This window comes from Balaenoptera musculus, chromosome 3 (assembly GCF_009873245.2).
Source record: "Balaenoptera musculus isolate JJ_BM4_2016_0621 chromosome 3, mBalMus1.pri.v3, whole genome shotgun sequence".
Lineage (NCBI taxonomy): Eukaryota > Metazoa > Chordata > Mammalia > Artiodactyla > Balaenopteridae > Balaenoptera > Balaenoptera musculus.
The window spans coordinates 88,248,254-88,265,753 of record NC_045787.1 but is presented as its reverse complement, the minus strand read 5'-3'; the positions used below and the strand labels follow the sequence as shown (position 1 = coordinate 88,265,753).

The 17,500-nt window shown below is 33.8% G+C and overlaps 1 protein-coding gene across 2 annotated transcripts in view; it reads left to right on the top strand.

Annotated features, from left to right (window-relative positions):
- The window catches only part of PJA2 (praja ring finger ubiquitin ligase 2), a 78,534-nt gene that overhangs the window by 1,778 nt on the left and 59,256 nt on the right, over nucleotides 1-17,500 (top strand). The window contains exon 2 of one of the 2 annotated variants that reach the window (XM_036847859.1): nucleotides 4,578-4,639. The exons of the other annotated variant lie outside the window; for it this stretch is intronic. The gene's annotated coding sequence lies outside the window, so the exon portion shown is untranslated. The remainder of the gene's footprint in view (nucleotides 1-4,577; nucleotides 4,640-17,500) is intronic. 2 annotated transcript variants of the gene reach the window in all.

Genomic DNA, 17,500 nt, shown 5'->3' with positions numbered 1-17,500 from the left:
GTACCTCCCACTTCCCCTTCTAGTTCTACCTTCATCCTAAGAGTCAGCTGTTCAGGAAACTTCCTCTTTATGTGATTATTTCTGGAGCATGGATTCCTAGAAATGGAATTGCTGGGTTAAAAAGAGAATGCATATTTAAAATTTTGATAACCATTTCTCCCTCCTTATTACTCTTTTCGAAGTTATTCTAGACTCTTATGCATTTTTTCTCCAAATGAACTTTCGACTCAACTTGTAAATTAAATTAAAAATCCTCAGGTATTTTGAATGAGGTTATATTGAAATTTTAGATTAATATGGGGCAAACTGACCTTCGTGATACTGAGTCTCTCCCCTCAGAAATATATGTATGTATGGTATGTCTCTACATTTTATTCACACCTTGCTTAGGGGAAGTTTTATAGTTTTATACCTATATGTATGACACTCCTTCTTAGTATTCCTAGCTATTTTATGATTTGATAGCTCTGGTGGATGGAAACTTTCTAGTCACATTTTTTCTCTTTTCTTCCCCCTACAGTTACACGAAAGCTTTTGAATTTTTTTCTGCTTATCATGTATCTAATCACTTTATTGAGTTGTTTATCTGAAAATACAGTTTTGTGGCTTTCTTTTAAATTTTATAATTTGTGTGTTTTCCTCATTGCTTTGTCTATTATACGTTTTATATAATGTTAAATAATAGCAGTGATAGTTCAACTTGGTGTTGTTTCAGACTTTAAGGGGATTGTTTCTGATGTTTTAGCCATCAGTTATGATGTTTGCGGAAGCTTTCTGATAAATGGAGAGTATAATAGGTTAAAATGTGTTCTTGTATTCTTAGTTTCCAAGATGATTTTATTGTTGTTTTTCATTTCTGATGACATTTTAAAAAACCATAAATGGGTATTGAATTTTATTGATGTTTTTGATATCTTTTGAGTGGTCGTATAGGGGCATCACCAGTATTCCCTGGTTAATATTTTCCCAAGAGAGCTCTTTTTTAAAGAATCAACGTTATTGAGGATAATTTACATACAATAAAATGTACAGCTTGGTGTGTTTTGACATGTATACACCTATGTCTCCACTACCACAATCAAGAATAGAATATTTTCATTACCACAGTAAAGATACAGAATATTTCTGTCATCCCCAAAAGTTCCCTTCTGCCCTTTTGCAGTAAGTCACATTTTCACCCTCAGCTCTAGGAAACAGTTTGTCCTCTTTTTCTCACTATAAATGGGTTTCATTTGTTCTAGAATTTTATATAAACAGAATTATGTAATATGTATTCTTTTGTATCCATGTTTTTTTCTTTCACTGTGACATTTTTGAGGATAATCCATATGTTTGTATGTTTAGCTGGTTCACCACTTTTTTTGCTGAGTAGTAGTTTATGGTATTGATTTACCATAATTATTGACCATTTCACCTATATATGGATATTTGGATTGTCTCCAGTTTGGGGCTGTTATTAGTAAAGCCGCTATGAACATTCATTCATGAGTTATTGTGTGAACATATGTTTTCATTTCTCTTGGATAAATACTTAGAAATGGATTTGTTGGGTTGTATTGTAAACAAGTGTTTAATTATAAGAACCTGCCAAACTGTTTACCATTTTACAGTTCTAGTTGCTCTACATTCTCATCAACACTTGGTTGTTTTATTTTTTTTAATTTTAGCCCTTCTAGTGGATATGTGGTAGTATGACACTGTATTTTAAATTTGTATTTATCTGATGATTAATGATATTGAGAATTTGTTCACGTGTTACGGGTCATTTGTATGTCTTCCTTTGTGAAGTACGTGTTCAAATCTTTTGCCCATTTTTAAACATTGAGTTGCTTGTCTTACTGAGTTGGAGGAATTCTTTATACATTTTTCTATACAAGTCCTTTGACCCACACAGATGCATATACAGAGAGTGCAGTCTGAAGCTTACCTTTTCATTTTCCTGTTTAAAATAGAGGGGCTTTTAATTTTGACTAAATTCACTTTGTCAGTTTTTCCTTTTATGATTTGTGTTTCTGTGTTCTGTTTGCTCAGTGCAAAGTTACGCATATTTCCTCTTACGTTTTCTTCTACAAATGTTATAGTTTTTATGTCAAGGTGTATCATCTATTTTGAGTTAATTTTTGTATATGGTGTGAGGTAAGGGTCAAGTTTATTTTCCCAATTCTAGCACCATTTTGGGGGAACACTTTCCTTTCCGACATTGAATTAACTTAGTCAAAAATCAATTGACCGTGTATGTGAGTCTGTTTCTGGACTGTCCCCTTGATCTTTGTATCTGTCATTTTGCCAATGCCACATTGTCATGATTATTGTTGCTTTATAGTAAGTTTTAAAATCAGGTAATGTAAGTCCTTCAGCTTTATTTTTTTCCAAAATCATTCTGGCTATTCTAGTTCTTTTGCTTTTCCATAAATTTTTTTAGAAATGACTTGTTGGTTTCTACAAAGAGTACTGAGGGGATGTTAATTTAGATTATATTGAATGCATGGATCCATTTGGGAAGAATTGACATCTTAATATTGAGTCTTCCCATCAGTGAACACACGATATCTCCATCTATTTTGTTTTAATCAAAGATCTTCATTTCCCATCATTAGCACTTTATAGTTTCAACATACAGATGATGTTGTTCATATTTTGTCAGATTTATATCCAAGTATTTCATCACTTCTGATAGTATTATAAATATAATTTTCCTAAATTTCCATGTCCAGTTGTTCACTGACAGTATTTAGAAATACAGTTGATTTTGTATACTGACTTTGAACCTGGCAACCTTGCTAAACTCACCTATTCTAGTAACTTTTTTTTTTTGTGGTAGATTCTTTTGGATTTTCTCATGTAGATAGTTGTATCATTTGTGGATATAGAACAGTTTTGTTTCTTTTGTTTTCAGTTTGTGTGTAACCACCTCCCCTACCACCCTTTTTTTTTCCTTTTGCACTGTCTAGGCCCTCCAGTATGATGTTGAACAGGAGTGGTGAGAGCAGATATCCTTGTCTTGTTCCTGAACTTAAGAGAAAAGCTTTCAGTCTTTCATTATTAAGTATACTAGGGTCTTTTATCAGGTTTTATTATATACTACATATTATTATATTAAGTATAATAATCCTTTTATCAAGTTAATGTTAATGATGTCCCCATTCTGTTTCTAGACTGCTGAGAGTTTTTAAATCATGATTGGACATTGTGCTCAACTATTTTAACTGTACTTATTGAGGTGATCTTATAGTTTTCTTTGGTGTGTTAATAAGATGGATTAGATTGATTTATTTTCAAATGTTGAGTCAACCTTGCATTCTCTATATATGCTTCACTTGGTTGTGATGTATTATCATTTTCATAAATTGGTGGATTAGATTTGCTAATAAATTGTTGAGTGTGTTTTGGTATCTGTGTACATGAAGAATACCTTTTTGTGTAATATTTTTGTTTCAGAATAATGCTGGCCTCATAGGTTTAAAGTGTTTATTCTCTTATATTTCCTGAAAAATCTTGGATAGGATTAGTAATTAATAATTAACATAAATGTTTGTCAGAGTTTTCAAGCTAACTCATCTGGGCCTAGTTTTCTTTGTTGAAAGGCTTTAAAGGATAAATTTAATTACTTTAATAGGTATAGGATGGTTAGGGTTATCTAATTTTTTCTTAAAAACTTTCAGTCTTTGACTATGTGAGTCACCTACTATATGAGCTTTAGTAGTTTGTATCTTTCAATGAATTTGTTTCTTTCATCTATTAATTGCCATGAAGTTATTTCTTTATTGTCCTTTTAATGTCTATAGCATCTATAGTGGTGTCTTTTCTTTCATTCCTGATATTGGCAGTGTGTCCCCTCTTTTGTCTTTATTAGTTTGTTTCCACGTTTATCAATTTTGTTAATTTTTCCGAAGATCCAGTTTTTTATTTTATTACTCAAAAAACAAATGTTTACAATTTCATTGATTTCTGCTCTTTACTATTTCTTCTTGTGTGCTTTGGATTTAAATCCACTCTGTTACAATTTTTTAAGGTATAAGCTTAGGCTATTGATTTGAGACCTTTCTTCTTTTCCTTCTAAGCACCACATTAGATGGTCCCACAATTTTATTTTTTTAATTTTTATTTATTTATTTATTATTTTTGGCTGTGTTGGGTCTTCGTTGCTGCGCGTGGGCTTTTTCTAGTTATGGCAAGTGGGGGCTACTCTTCTTTGTGGTGCGCAGGCTTCTCATTGCGGTGGCTTCTCTTGTTGTGGAGCATGGGCTCTAGGCGCGTGGGCTTCAGTAGTTGTGGCTTGCAGACTCTAGAGCGCATGCTCAGTAGTTATGGCACGTGGGCTTAATTGCTCCATGGCATGTGGGATCTTCTGGGACCAGGGCTCGAACCTGTGTCCCCTGCATTGGCAGGATGCTTAACCACTGTGCCACCAGGGAAGCCCTGGTCCCACAAATTTTTATGTTGATATTTTCTGAGTTCTTATGTGACTTTCACATTGACCCATGGGTTGTTTAGAAGTATATTGTTTAATTTCCAATTATTTGTTGATTTTGCCTCTCTCTTTCTATAATTGATTTCTATGCTTAATTTTGTTTTAGATGGAAAGCATACTTTGTATAATTTTGTTTGAATTCTTTGAAGTTTAATGACTCAGAATATGGTAAGTCTTGGTAAATGTTCCATGTGCAATTAAAAATAATGTATATTATGCTGCTTTGGGGTGGAATATTTTATAAATTCTACATTCCATATTAAATACTAAATTATATATTTATATGAAACATTCTGTAATTGTCAGTTGACTGGTAGTGCTTGTTAGTTTTTCTGTTTCCTTACTGAGGTTTTGTCTACTTGTTTTGTTGGTCACTGAGAAGAATTTGAAGTCTCCAAATATAATTGTGGATTTGTCTGTTTCTCCTCTTTGTTCTAACTATTTTTGCTTCATGAATTTTGAACCTCTGTTGTCAGATGCATATATGTTTAGGATTGTTATGTCTTCTTGGTGAATTGACCCCTTTATCATTATATAGTATCTTTCTTTGTCTCTGGTAATATTTCTTCTTCTGCAGTCTACTTTATCTTATATTAATACTGCCACTCCATCTTTCTTTTGATTCGTGTTTGCATGATTAAAAAAAAACCAAAACACCTTTTAAAGCATTTATTTAAAAAAAAAAAAGCACTTTAAAGGCACACATAATAAGAAAGTAAAACGATTGGATAAATATTTGCAAACACTCACCAAAAGAAGGCTGATGTGCCTATATTAATACTTTACAAAATAGACATAAAGGAGGAGGTATAAGAGATAAACAGGAAAGTATCATAATAAGTAGGTCCATTCATCAAGACAACATAATAATCCTAAGTGTGTGTTTACCTAATAACATAGCTTCTGAATATAGAAGTTAATATAATTAGCAGTAAAGATAGGTGTGCATTCATAGCTGGAGATTTTACATATACATTTGATGTAACTGATAGAACAATTATATAAAAATATCAGTATGGGAATAGAAAATTTGAATGACATGATTAATCAACTTGATATAATTGACATTCATAGAACATTTTATCTAAAGACTGAAGACTATACTTTTTTTTTCAAGTGCACTTGGGACATTTGCCAAAATATTCTGGTCCTTGAAGTGTGATCAAATTTCACAGAATTGAAATTATACAGTACATGTTTTCTGATCACTGTGGAATTAATTACAACTCAGTAACAGAAAATAGCTAGCAAGGCTCCAAATGTTTGAAAATTAATCAAGACATTTCTAAATAGCCCATGAATCAAAATGAAGTCACGATGGAAATTAGAAAATATTTTGATCTGAAAAACAACAGAAGTATCACATCAGAGCTTGTTGAGTGTAACTGAAGCAGTGCTTTGAGAGGACTTTATTGCTTTATACAGGCACACTTCGTTTTTATTGTGCTTTGTTTCATTGCACTTCGCAGATACTCTGTTTCTCTACAAACTGAGGTTTGCCGCAACCCTGCAATGAGCAAGTTTATCGGTGCCGTTTGTCCAACAGCATTTTCTCACTGATAGTTAGCACTTTTTTGGCAGTAAAATATTTTTTAATTAAGTTGTGTCCATTTCTTTTTTTTTATCCACAATGCTGTTGCATGCTTAATAGACTACAGTATAGCAGAAATGTAACTTTTATACACACTGTGAAACCAAAAAAAATTTACTTCCTTTGTTGCACTGTTCACTTTATTTTGGTGGTTTGAAACTGAACCCACAATATCTCCGAGGTATGCCTGTATGCATATATTAGTAAGGAAGAAAAGTTCAAAATCAGTGGTGTAAGCTCTCAACTGAAGGGAGCAACAACTCAAACCCAAAGAAAGCAGAAAGAGGGAAATAATAAATATAAAAGTAGAAACCAATGAAACAGAAAAATTTACAGTTTGTTGAGGAGACTTTTAAAAAATAATAAACCTGTAGTGACTGATGAAGAAAAAATTGGGGGACAACAGAAAATACCAATACTAAGAATGAAAAAATGAAGCATCACTACAAATCGTAAAGATATTAAATTGTTAAGGAAAATTATGAACAATTTTATATTAGTACATTTGATAACTTGAATGAAAGGTCATAATCTTTGAAAAACAAATTGAATTTATTAAAAACTTTTCCACCAAGAAAACCCCAGGCCCAGATGGCTTCACTGGTAAACCTCTCAAACATTTAAGTAAGATATAATGCTAATTTTACACAGACTTTTTCAAGAACTGAAAAAGAAAACATTTTCCTGAACATTTTATGATTTTCGCATAATCTTGGTAGGAAAAACCTAACAAGAACATGAGAAAGAAGAGATAATTACAGGCCAATATTTCTCAAGGACATAGATACTGAGATAATCCAGTGATATGTAAAAAAGATATCACAGATTTGTTCCAGGAATACAAGGTTGATTTGTTGTTTTACAGTTAATCAATGTAGTCCATCTCTTTAACAGTGTAGAAGACTCATACGATCATCTCTGTAGATAGACAAATCATTTGACAAAAGTCACCATCTGTCGTGTTAAAAATCCTCATCAAATTAGGAATAGAAGAAAACATTGTTAATTTTCTGGAGTATCAACAACAATAAAAAAAAATCCTACAGCTAATATCATACTCAATGAAAAACCTTGTTTCATGTCCCATATCTTTTTTTTTATTTAACATTATGCTGGAATTCTAACCAGTGCCCTCAGGATAAAAAAAGTTGATTTTAAAAAATGGAAAAAAATTTAAAAAGTGTTTACCAGCAAAGTTTTAGAATAAGTGAATTTAGCAAGGTGACTGGATACAAGGACAACATGCAAAAATTAATTGTAAGTTGTGTGCTAGCAACCAAAAAGTATGAAATAAAATTTAAAAAGTACATTTAGAATAGCTTCAAAATATGTAAGATACCTAAGAATAAATATAATAAAAATTTGGGCAAAACTTCTACACTGAAAAATATAAAACAGTGCTGAGACATTTTAAAATACTTAAATAAGTGGAGAAATATTCCATCTTCTGGTTCCTACCAGTTCCATATGGTAGGAACTCAATATTGTTAAAATGTCAATTTCCCCCAGGTTGAGCTATAGGTTCAATACAATTTCAATTAAAATCCCAGAATTAAAAAATTTTAATCAAATGGATTCCAAAATTTATATCAAAATGTAAATGTCTCAAGACTTGCTATAAAGTTACAGTAATTAAGACAGTGTTATATTAGCACCAGGTAGACAAAAAGACCAATGGAAGAATATGAGTGTCTAGAAATAGACCTTCACATATGTCGTTTCTTGGTTTCTGACAAAAGCTCCACTGAAGTTAAGAAAACACTTTTAATAGTGTTAGATAAATTGGATATTGGATATTTGGGAAAAAATGAACCTTGACTTTTACCTGATACTATATTCAAAAGCTCATTTGAGTTGGATCATAGATCTAAATGTAAGAGCTAAAATTATCAAGGTTCTAGAAGAAAACCTAGAAGTATATCTTCATCACCTTGGGGTAGGCAAAAATTTCTTAAATGGAACATAAAACTGATAAATTAGACTGCAATCAGTTGTGAATTTCTATTCATGAAGACATCATTAAAGAGAAGAGGCAAGCCACAGACTGCAAGAATATACTCACATTAAGTAAATCTGGTGAAAGACTTGTATCCAGAAAATATAAGTAACTCTTAAAAATGAAAAAGAAAAAGGCAAACAACACACTTTTTAAAATATGCAAAAAAGCAGGCAGATCTTCACAAAAGAAGTTATCCAAAAGGCCAATGTGCATAGGTAAAGGTGCTCTACATCATTGGTCCCCAACCTTTTTGGCACCAGGGACTGATTTCGTGGAAGACAGTTTTTCCATGGGCCGGCGAGGGGGGATGGTTCAGGCGGTAATGCGAGCAATGGAGAGAGATGGGGAGTGGCAGATGAAGCTTCCCTCTCCCGCTGCTCATCTCCTTCTGTGCGGCCTGGTTCCTAACAGGCTGCGGACTGGTAGTGGTCCACAGCCCAGGGTTTGGGGACCCCTCCTCTACATTATTACTCATCAGGGAAATGTCACAATGAGGCGCCATCACACCCCTGCCAGAATGGCTGAAATTAGAGACTGACAATATCAAGTGTTGCCAAGGATGTGAAACAATATCAAGTGTTGCCAAGGATATGAAACAACTGATACTCTTATATATTGCTGGTGGGAATGTCAAGTTGTTTCAGCCACTTTACAAAACTGTCAGTATGTGTTATAGCTAAACATAGCTCTGTACTGTGACCCAGTAATTTCAGGTCAGATGTACCCAAGAAAGGTAAACAAAACAAAACATGTACAAGGATGTTCATAACGTGAATGAATCCCAGAAACATTGTGTCAAGCAAAAGTAGACAGACACAAAAGAGTTCATGATGTATGATTCTACTTGTATGAAGTTTAAAATAGGAAAAACTAAACTGGGGTAATAGAGGTCAGGAGAGTGGTTGCCTTTGGGTTGTGAGGAGTCAGTGTCTTGGAAGGAGAGAGAGAGAGAACCCTCTGAAGTGATGGTATATGATTTACATCTTCACCTAGGTGGTAGTTATTCAGATATAGACGTATGTAAAAATTCATTGAATTGTAATGTATACTTGAGTTTTATACTTTATTATACGTAAACAATTTTTCAACAAATGATTGCAGAGAAAAGGAAAATAATTTAAAAGTTTTTATCATGAAAATTTCCAAACAAATTTCTATTGAGTACAAGGAACCCCCGTGTACATATCATCTTCCTTCAACATTTTGCCATGCTTGTTTCTGTATCTCCCCAACCCCCATTCACATATGTTCCTTTTTTTTTTTTTTTTTTTTTTGGTAGTGCTCACATCTAAATGTCTGTCACAGATACATTAACTTATTCTGACCATATTTTGTGTTTTTTAACATCAAATGAAATTTGCTACCTTTTCGTATACATAACATTTTATTTTTTATTTTCCTTATTTCCTGTACCCTTGTTTTTTCTTTTCCTGACTCATTGACATGAAAATAAATCTCTGCAGCTTTTTTTTTTTAATTGAAATATAGTTGACTTACAATGTTGTTAGTTCTCTGCAGCTTTTTTATTCTGAGCTGATTGACTTGCACATCTCAAAAGAGGGTAGGTTGAGCAACATCCTTATTTATGACACATTTGAATCAGAGATCTTCCTATCTAAATGAGAGGCAAATTTGAAGAATGTTCTTCATCTTGTTTTTTAATGAATTGATACTATATTTTTTCATCTTACTTTTCTTTTGTTAATCTTTTTCCCCCTTAGCCAATTACGCTTTCAGTAAAACATAGAAAATATTGTTCTAGTGTGTTGGGTATTGGGTGTATGCTCATTCAAGTCTTTTTTCAAAGATTGCTGTTGATAGTCTTTAAAAAAAACAGTATTTTATAACACTTTTTTTTTTTTTAACAGAATGAGAAGTTTATAAACACTTGGTGAGATAGAGGGTTTACCAGAACAGAATTTGAAAATATAGTTTTTTACCTACTTAAATATAACATTTTTGGATTATTTGTTTCTGATTATGTATATTTTATGTTTGAGTTATGTTTTATAATGTAATTTTCACTGTACCAATGCTGAGTTTACTGTTCCTCTTTTACAGTGGTTTACAAAAAAGTTTAGAGAGAAAAGTAGTAGTTAATCAAGTGTAGCCTTCTATCAGGTTACCTCTTGTAACTAGGGATAGCAAACTCATTTCATCTTAGAAGTTTAACAGTTGTACCTTAAAATTTCTCTCTGATTTAGGTATTATCATTTCTGCAGCTGTTCCTTGCAGAATTTGCCAGTCATAGCCTGGAAGTTTGCTTGTGTAGCAGCTTGTAACTTTCAAGTCTGTGGTTGATAATAGATTACTTGATTTACTGCAGTTAGTTTTAGTAATGTGTCCAGTTGCTTACAGTGATATATGGGAGTAATGTCACATCAGTCCTTATTTATTGTTTACTAGTTAGATGTACTGAATATTTTGTAGTTGTATATATGTATAAGCAACCATTTGTGCTTGTGGATAGAAGACATGAAAAATCTGGAGATACATTAACAATAATATGTAAGTGTGAAACAGAATCAAGTGCAAGCTTACATTGTTCAAAATGGATACTTTATAATCTCTTGGGATATTTACTTTGCCTTAGCAGCTGAAAGTGGAACGATGAGATAATGTTAGGAAGCTAGGTTTCAATGTAATTGGTTCCAACATATATGAAACAGCTTTCTAGTGGCATTTGTCAGAGTTTGTCATAAACTCATTTTGTCATGAAGTTTTTATTTCTGAATTTATAGCTCAAGTGTGATAATAATTACAAAATTTTGTATGACTAAAGAATTATCTTACTAAAAGGAAATGCAGGCTAGATAATTATTAAAGTTTGTTTTAAGATGAATTTTAAGAAACATTTCTAGGGCACTTTGGAAGCATATATGTAAAGCTAAATATGGGAGAATATAAAATAAATATTCCAGTGGGCTTGAGTAATCAAGACTTCCTTCTTCAAATAGTTGGATCAAATTGTATTTGTTTCTGAACTAATTTTTTGTTTTGTTCTGTTTTTTATATAACAGTATCTGCGTTTTAGGTGTCCAACATTATGATTCAACATCTGTGTTCATTACAAAGTGATCATTACCAAAAGTCTAGTTACCATTCATTACCATGTATTGTTGGTGGGAATGTAAATTGGTGCAGCCACTATGGAAAACAATATGGAGGTCCCTCAAAAAATTAAAAATAGAACTATCATCTGATCCAGAAATTCCACTTATGGGTATTTATTTGAAGAAAATGAAAACACTAACTTGAAAAGATGTATGCACCTCATGTTCACTGAAGCATCATTTACAACAGCCAAGATATGGGAACAGCCTAAGTGCCCATCAGTGGATAAATAGATAAAGAAGATGTGCTGTGTGTGTATATATATATATATATATATGTAATGGGATATTAGCCATTAAAAAGAATGAAATCTTGGTATTGTGACAATATGGGTGGACCTTGAGGGCATTTTGCTAAGAAATCAAACAGAGAAAGACGAATACCATGTGATCTCACAGATCACATGTGGAATCTTAAAAAACAAAAAAACCCAAACTCATGCATACAGAGGGCAGATTGGTAGTTGCCAGAGGTGGGGGTTAGGAGCAGGCAAAATGGGTGAAGGGGGTCAGAAAGTGCAAATTTCCAGTTATAAAATATGTAAGTCATGGGGATGTAATGTACAGCATGGTGACTAATAGTTAATACTTCATAGTACTATGTGGCATATTTGCAAGTTGCTAAGAGAGTAGATTTCAAAAGTTCTTTTCACAAAAAAATTTCATAACTCGTATAGTGACAGATATTAACTAGACTTGTGATTATTTCACAATATGTATAAATATTGAATCATTATGTTGTACACCTAATACAATGTTATATGTCATTAACACCTCTTTTTTTTTTTCTCCAAGTGAGTTTTTTCTGGCTCCCAGCAAATGGATCACAGTGGTATAGATACAGGCTTCCAGTTGAAACTTTTCCTCTGGAAGTTCAACTGATTTCTCTCTCCTTCTGCCTAAAACTTCATTTAAATTATTTAGATGTAAATTCTAAAAGTAAGTGTTCCTGATCCAGTAGCTTTTCAATGAGTATCTACTAGGTGATAGGTGGAGTGTAAGTGCTAAGCAGCAGTTCTGACACTGTCAACAAGCAAAAGACCAGTGTAATTCATTTTGGTACTGTCATCCCTAATGTGGCATTTTCCAAGCTGAGAATAAGTAGATCTTTTAAAGGGAGAAAATGTACCTTCATGAGATAGTATTAGAAAATCTTTGTTCTGCTGATAGGTGGAAATATAACAAAATTCAGAATCTAAGTACACGTAATTGAAATTGCTTGTATTTATCTAATACAGGATAATTTGTTATGCAGCAATAGACCTAGCAGCTCAGAACATTTATTATCTCATAGTTTCTATGGGTCAGAAATTTACGAGCAGCCTGGCTGGGTGGTTTTGGATCAAGGTCTCATGAGGCTACAATCAAGATGTAGGCTGGGACTGCAGTCATCTGAAGCCTTGACTGGGGCTGGAGGATCTGCTTCCTAGGTGATTCATTCACATGGCTATTGCCAGAAGACCTCAGTTTCTTCTGGCTTTTGGCGGAAACTGCTAGTTCCTCATCACGTGGACCTTTCCATAGGACTACTTGAGTGATCTTATGATGTAGCACCTGGCTTCTCCCAGAGAGAGTGAGCCGAGAGAGTAAGGAGGAAGCCACAATGTCTTCTGTGTCTGAATCTTGTACATCGCACACTGTTACTTCTATCATTTTATCTTCATTAGAAACAAGTCACTAATTATAGCCTACACTTAACGGGAACAAATTAGGCTCTGCTTTTTGAAGGGAGAAGAATCAAAGAATTTGTGGACATATTATAAAACCAGCACATTATTCTAACAGAGGTATGGTGACGTTACTGAAGTGAGTGGGCTACATCGCAAAAATAATAATGTGTAAGTTTTAAGTATTATACAAGCTGGTCTATTAGTTGACTACTCAGTGGTGTAGGAGAACTATGATTCTGAAGGCAATTCAAGGTGTAGGCTTAGTATGTATCAACTTCAGTGTATATTGTGTTCATTTATATATGTACACTCATCATTCTGTTTGCTTAAGTCTTTTGCTTTATTACTGTTTTATTTTTTTAACATATTTATTAGAGTATAATTGCTTTACATTGTTGTGTTAGCTTCTGCTGTATAACAAAGTGAATCAGCTATATGTATACGTATATCCCCATATCCCCTCCCTCTTGCGTCTCCCTCCCACCCTCCCTATCCCATCCCTCTAGGTGGTCACAAAGCACTGAGCTGATCTCCCTGTGCTATGTAGCTGCTTCCCACTAGCTATCTGTTTTACATTTGGTAGTGTATATATGTCAGTGCCACTCTCTCACTTCGTCCCACCTTACCCTTACCCTCCCTGTGTCCTTAAGTCCATTCTCTATGTCTGCGTCTTTATTCCTGTCCTGCCCCTAGATTCTTCAGAACCATTTTTTTTTTTTAGATTCTGTATACATGTGTAAGCATATGGTATTTGTTTTCCTCTTTCTGACTTGCTGCACTCTGTATGACAGACTCTAGGTCCATCCACCTCACTACAAATAACTCAATTTCATTTCTTTTAATGGCTGAGTAATATTCCATTGTATGTATGTGCTACATCTTCTTTATCCATTCATCTGTCGATGGACACTTAGGTTGCTTCCATGTCTTGGCTATTGTAAATAGTGCTGCAATGAACATTCTGGTACATGACTCTTTTTGCATTATGGTCTTCTCAGGGTATATGCCTAGTAGTGGGATTACTGGGTCATATGGTAGTTTTTTTTATTTTTAGATTTTAAGGAACCTCCATACTGTTCTCCATAGTGGCTGTGTCAATTTACATTCCCACCAACAGTGTAGGAGGGTTCCCTTTTCTCCACACCCTCTCCAGCATTTATTGTTTGTAGACTTTTTGATGATGGCCATTCTGACCAGTATGAGGTAATACCTCATTGTAGTTTTAATTTGCATTTCTCTAATGATTAGTGATGTTGACCATCCTTTCATGTGTTTGTTGGCAATCTCTATATCTTCTTTGGAGAAATGTCTATTTAGGTCTTCTGCCCATGTTTGGATTGGGTTGTTTGTTGATATTGTTTGATATTGAGCTGCATGAGCTGCTTGTATATTTTGGAGATTAATCCTTTGTCATTTGCTTCATTTGCAAATATTTTCTCCCATTCTGAGGGTTGTCTTTTCATCTTGTTTATGGTTTCCTTTGCTGTGCAAAAGTTTTAAAGTTTCATTAGGTCCCATTTGTTTATTTTTGTTTTTATTTCTATCTCTCTAGGAGGTGGGTCAAAAAGGATCTTGCTGTGATTTATGTCATAGAGTGTTGTGCCTGTGTTTTCCTCTAAGAGTTTGATAGTGTCTGGCCTTACATTTAGGTCTTTAATCCATTTTGAGTTTATTTTTGTGTATGGTGTTAGGGAATGTTCTAATTTCATTCTTTTACATGTAGCTGCCCAGTTTTCCCAGCACCACTCATTGAAGAGGCTGTCTTATCTCCATTGTATATTCTTGCCTCCTTTATCAAAGTTAAGGTGACCATATGTGTGTGGGTTTATCTCTGAGTATTTCATCCTGTTCTATTGATCTATGTTTCTGTTTTTGTGTCAGTACCGTACTGTCTTTATTACTGTAGCTTTGTAGTATAGTTTGAAGTCAGGAAGCCTGATTCCTCCAGCTCTGCTTTTCTTTCTCAAGATTGCTTTGGCTATTCAGGGTCTTCTGTGTTTCCATACAAATTGGGCAATTTTTTGTTCTAGTTCTGTGAAAAATGCCATTGGTACTTTGATAGGGATTGCATTGAATCTGTAGATTGCTTTGGGTAGTAGAGTCATTTTCACAATGTTGATTCTTCCAATCCAAGAACATGGTATATCTTTCCATCTGCTTGTATCATCTTTAATTTCTTTCATTAGTGTCTTATAGTTTTCTGCATACAGGTCTTTTGTCTCCTTAGGTAGGTTTATTCCTAGGTATTTTATTCTTTTTGTTGCAGTGGTGAATGGGAGTGTTTCCTTAACTTCTCTTTCAGATTTTTCATCATTAGTGTATAGGAATGCAAGAGATTTCTGTGCATTAATTTTGTATCCTGCTACTTTACCAAATTCATTGATTAGCTCTAGTAGTTTTCTGGTTGCATCTTTAGGATTCTCTACGTATAGTATCATGTCATCAGCAAACAGTGATAGCTTTACTTCTTCTTTTCTGATTTGGATTCCTTTTATTTCTTTTTTTCTCTGATTGCTGTGGCTGAAACTTCCAAAACTATGTTGAAGAATAGTGATGAGAGTGGGCATCCTTGTCTTGTTCCTGATCTTAGAGGAAATCGTTTCAGTTTTTCACCATTGCAAACTGTGTTGTCTGTGGGTTTGTCATATATGACGTTTATTATGTTGAGGTAGGTTCCCTCTATGCCCAGTTTCTGGAGAGTTTTTTTATCATAAATGGGTGTTGAATTTTGTCAAAAGCTTTTTCTGCATCTACTGAGATTATCATGTGGATTTTATCCTTCAATTTGTTAATATGGTTTATCACATTGATTGATTTGCATATATTGAAGAATCCTTGCATTCCTTGGATAAACCCCACTTGATCATGGTGTATGATCCTTTTAATGTGCTGTTGGATTCTGTTTGCTAGTATTTTGTTGAGGATTTTTGCATCTGTGCTCATCAGTGATATTAGCCTGTAGTTTCAGAAGGATAGGTGTTAGCTCTTCTCTAAATGTTTGATAGAATTTGCCTGTGAAACCATCTGGTCCTGGGCTTTTGTTTGTTGGAAGATTTTTAATCACCGTTTCAATTTCAGTGCTTCTGATTGGTCTGTTTATATTTTCTATTTCTTCCTGGTTCAGTGTTGGAAAGCTGTACTTTTGTAAGAATTTGTCCATTTCTTCCATGTCGTTCATCTTATTGGCATATAGTTGCTTGTAGTAATCTCTCATGATCCTTTGTATTTCTGCAGTGTCACTTGTTACTTCTCCTTTTTCATTTCTAATTCTGTTGATTTGAGTCTTCTCCCTTTTTTTCTTGATGAGTTGGCTAATGGTTTATCAACTTTGTTTATCTTCTCAAAGAACCAGCTTTTAGTTTTATTGATCTTTGCTATCATTTCCTACATTTCTTTTTCATTTATTTCTGCTCTGATCTTTATGATTTCTTTCCTTCGGCTAACATTGGGTCTTTTTTGTTCTTCTTTCTCTAATTGCTTTAGGTGTAAGGTTAGGTTGTTCATTTGAGATGTTTCTTGTTTCTTGAGGTAGGATCGTATTGCTATAAACTTCCCTTTTAGAACTGCTTTTGCTGCATCCCATAGGTTTTGGGTCATTGTGTTTCTAGGTATTTTTTGGTTTCCTCTTTGATTTTTTCAGTGATCTCTTGGTTATTGAGTAGCGTATTGTTTAGCCTCCATGTGTTTGTATTTTTTACAGTTTTTTCTGTAATTGATATCTAGTCTCATAGCATTGTGGTCGGAAAAGCTACTTGATATGAGTTCAATTTTCTTAAATTTACCAAGGCTTGATTTGTGACCCAAGATATGGTCTATCCTGGAGAATGTTCCATGAGCACTTGAGAAGAAAGTATTTTCTGTTGTTTTGGGATGGAATGTCCTATAAATATCAATTAAGTCCATCTTGTTTAATGTGTCATTTAAAGCTTGTGTTTCTTTATTTATTCTCATTTTGGATGATCTGTCCATTGGTGAAAGTGGGGTGCTAAAGTCCCCTACAATTATTGTGTTACTGTTGATTTCCCCTCTTATGGGTTTTAGCATTTGCCTTTTGTATTGAGGTGCTCCTATGTTGGTTGCATAAATATTTACAATTGTTATATCTTCTTCTTGGATTGATCCCTTGACCATTATGTAGTATCTTTCTTTGTCTCTTGTAATGATCTTTATTTTAAAGTCTGTTTTATCTGATATGAGAATTGCTACTCCAGCTTTCTTTTGATTTCCATTTGCATGGAATATTTTTTTCCTTCCTCTCACTTTCAGTTTGTATGTGTCCCTAGGTCTGAAGTGGGTCTCTTATAGACAGCATATATATGGGTCTTGTTTTTGTATCCATTCAGCCCCTCTGTGTCTTTTGATTGGAGCATTTAATCCATTTACATTTCAGGTAATTATCAATATGTATGTTCCTATTACCATTTTCTTAATTGTTTTGGGTTTGTTATTGTAGACCTTTTCCTTCTCTTGTGTTTCTTGCCTTGAGAAGTTCCATTAGTATTTTCTGTAAAGCTTTTTTGTTGGTGCTGAATTCTCTTAGCTTTTGCTTGTCTGTAAAGGTTTTAATTTCTCCATTAAATCTGAATGAGATCTTTGCTGGGTAGAGTAATCTTAGTTGTAGGTTTTTCCCTTTCATCACTTTAAATATGTCCTGCC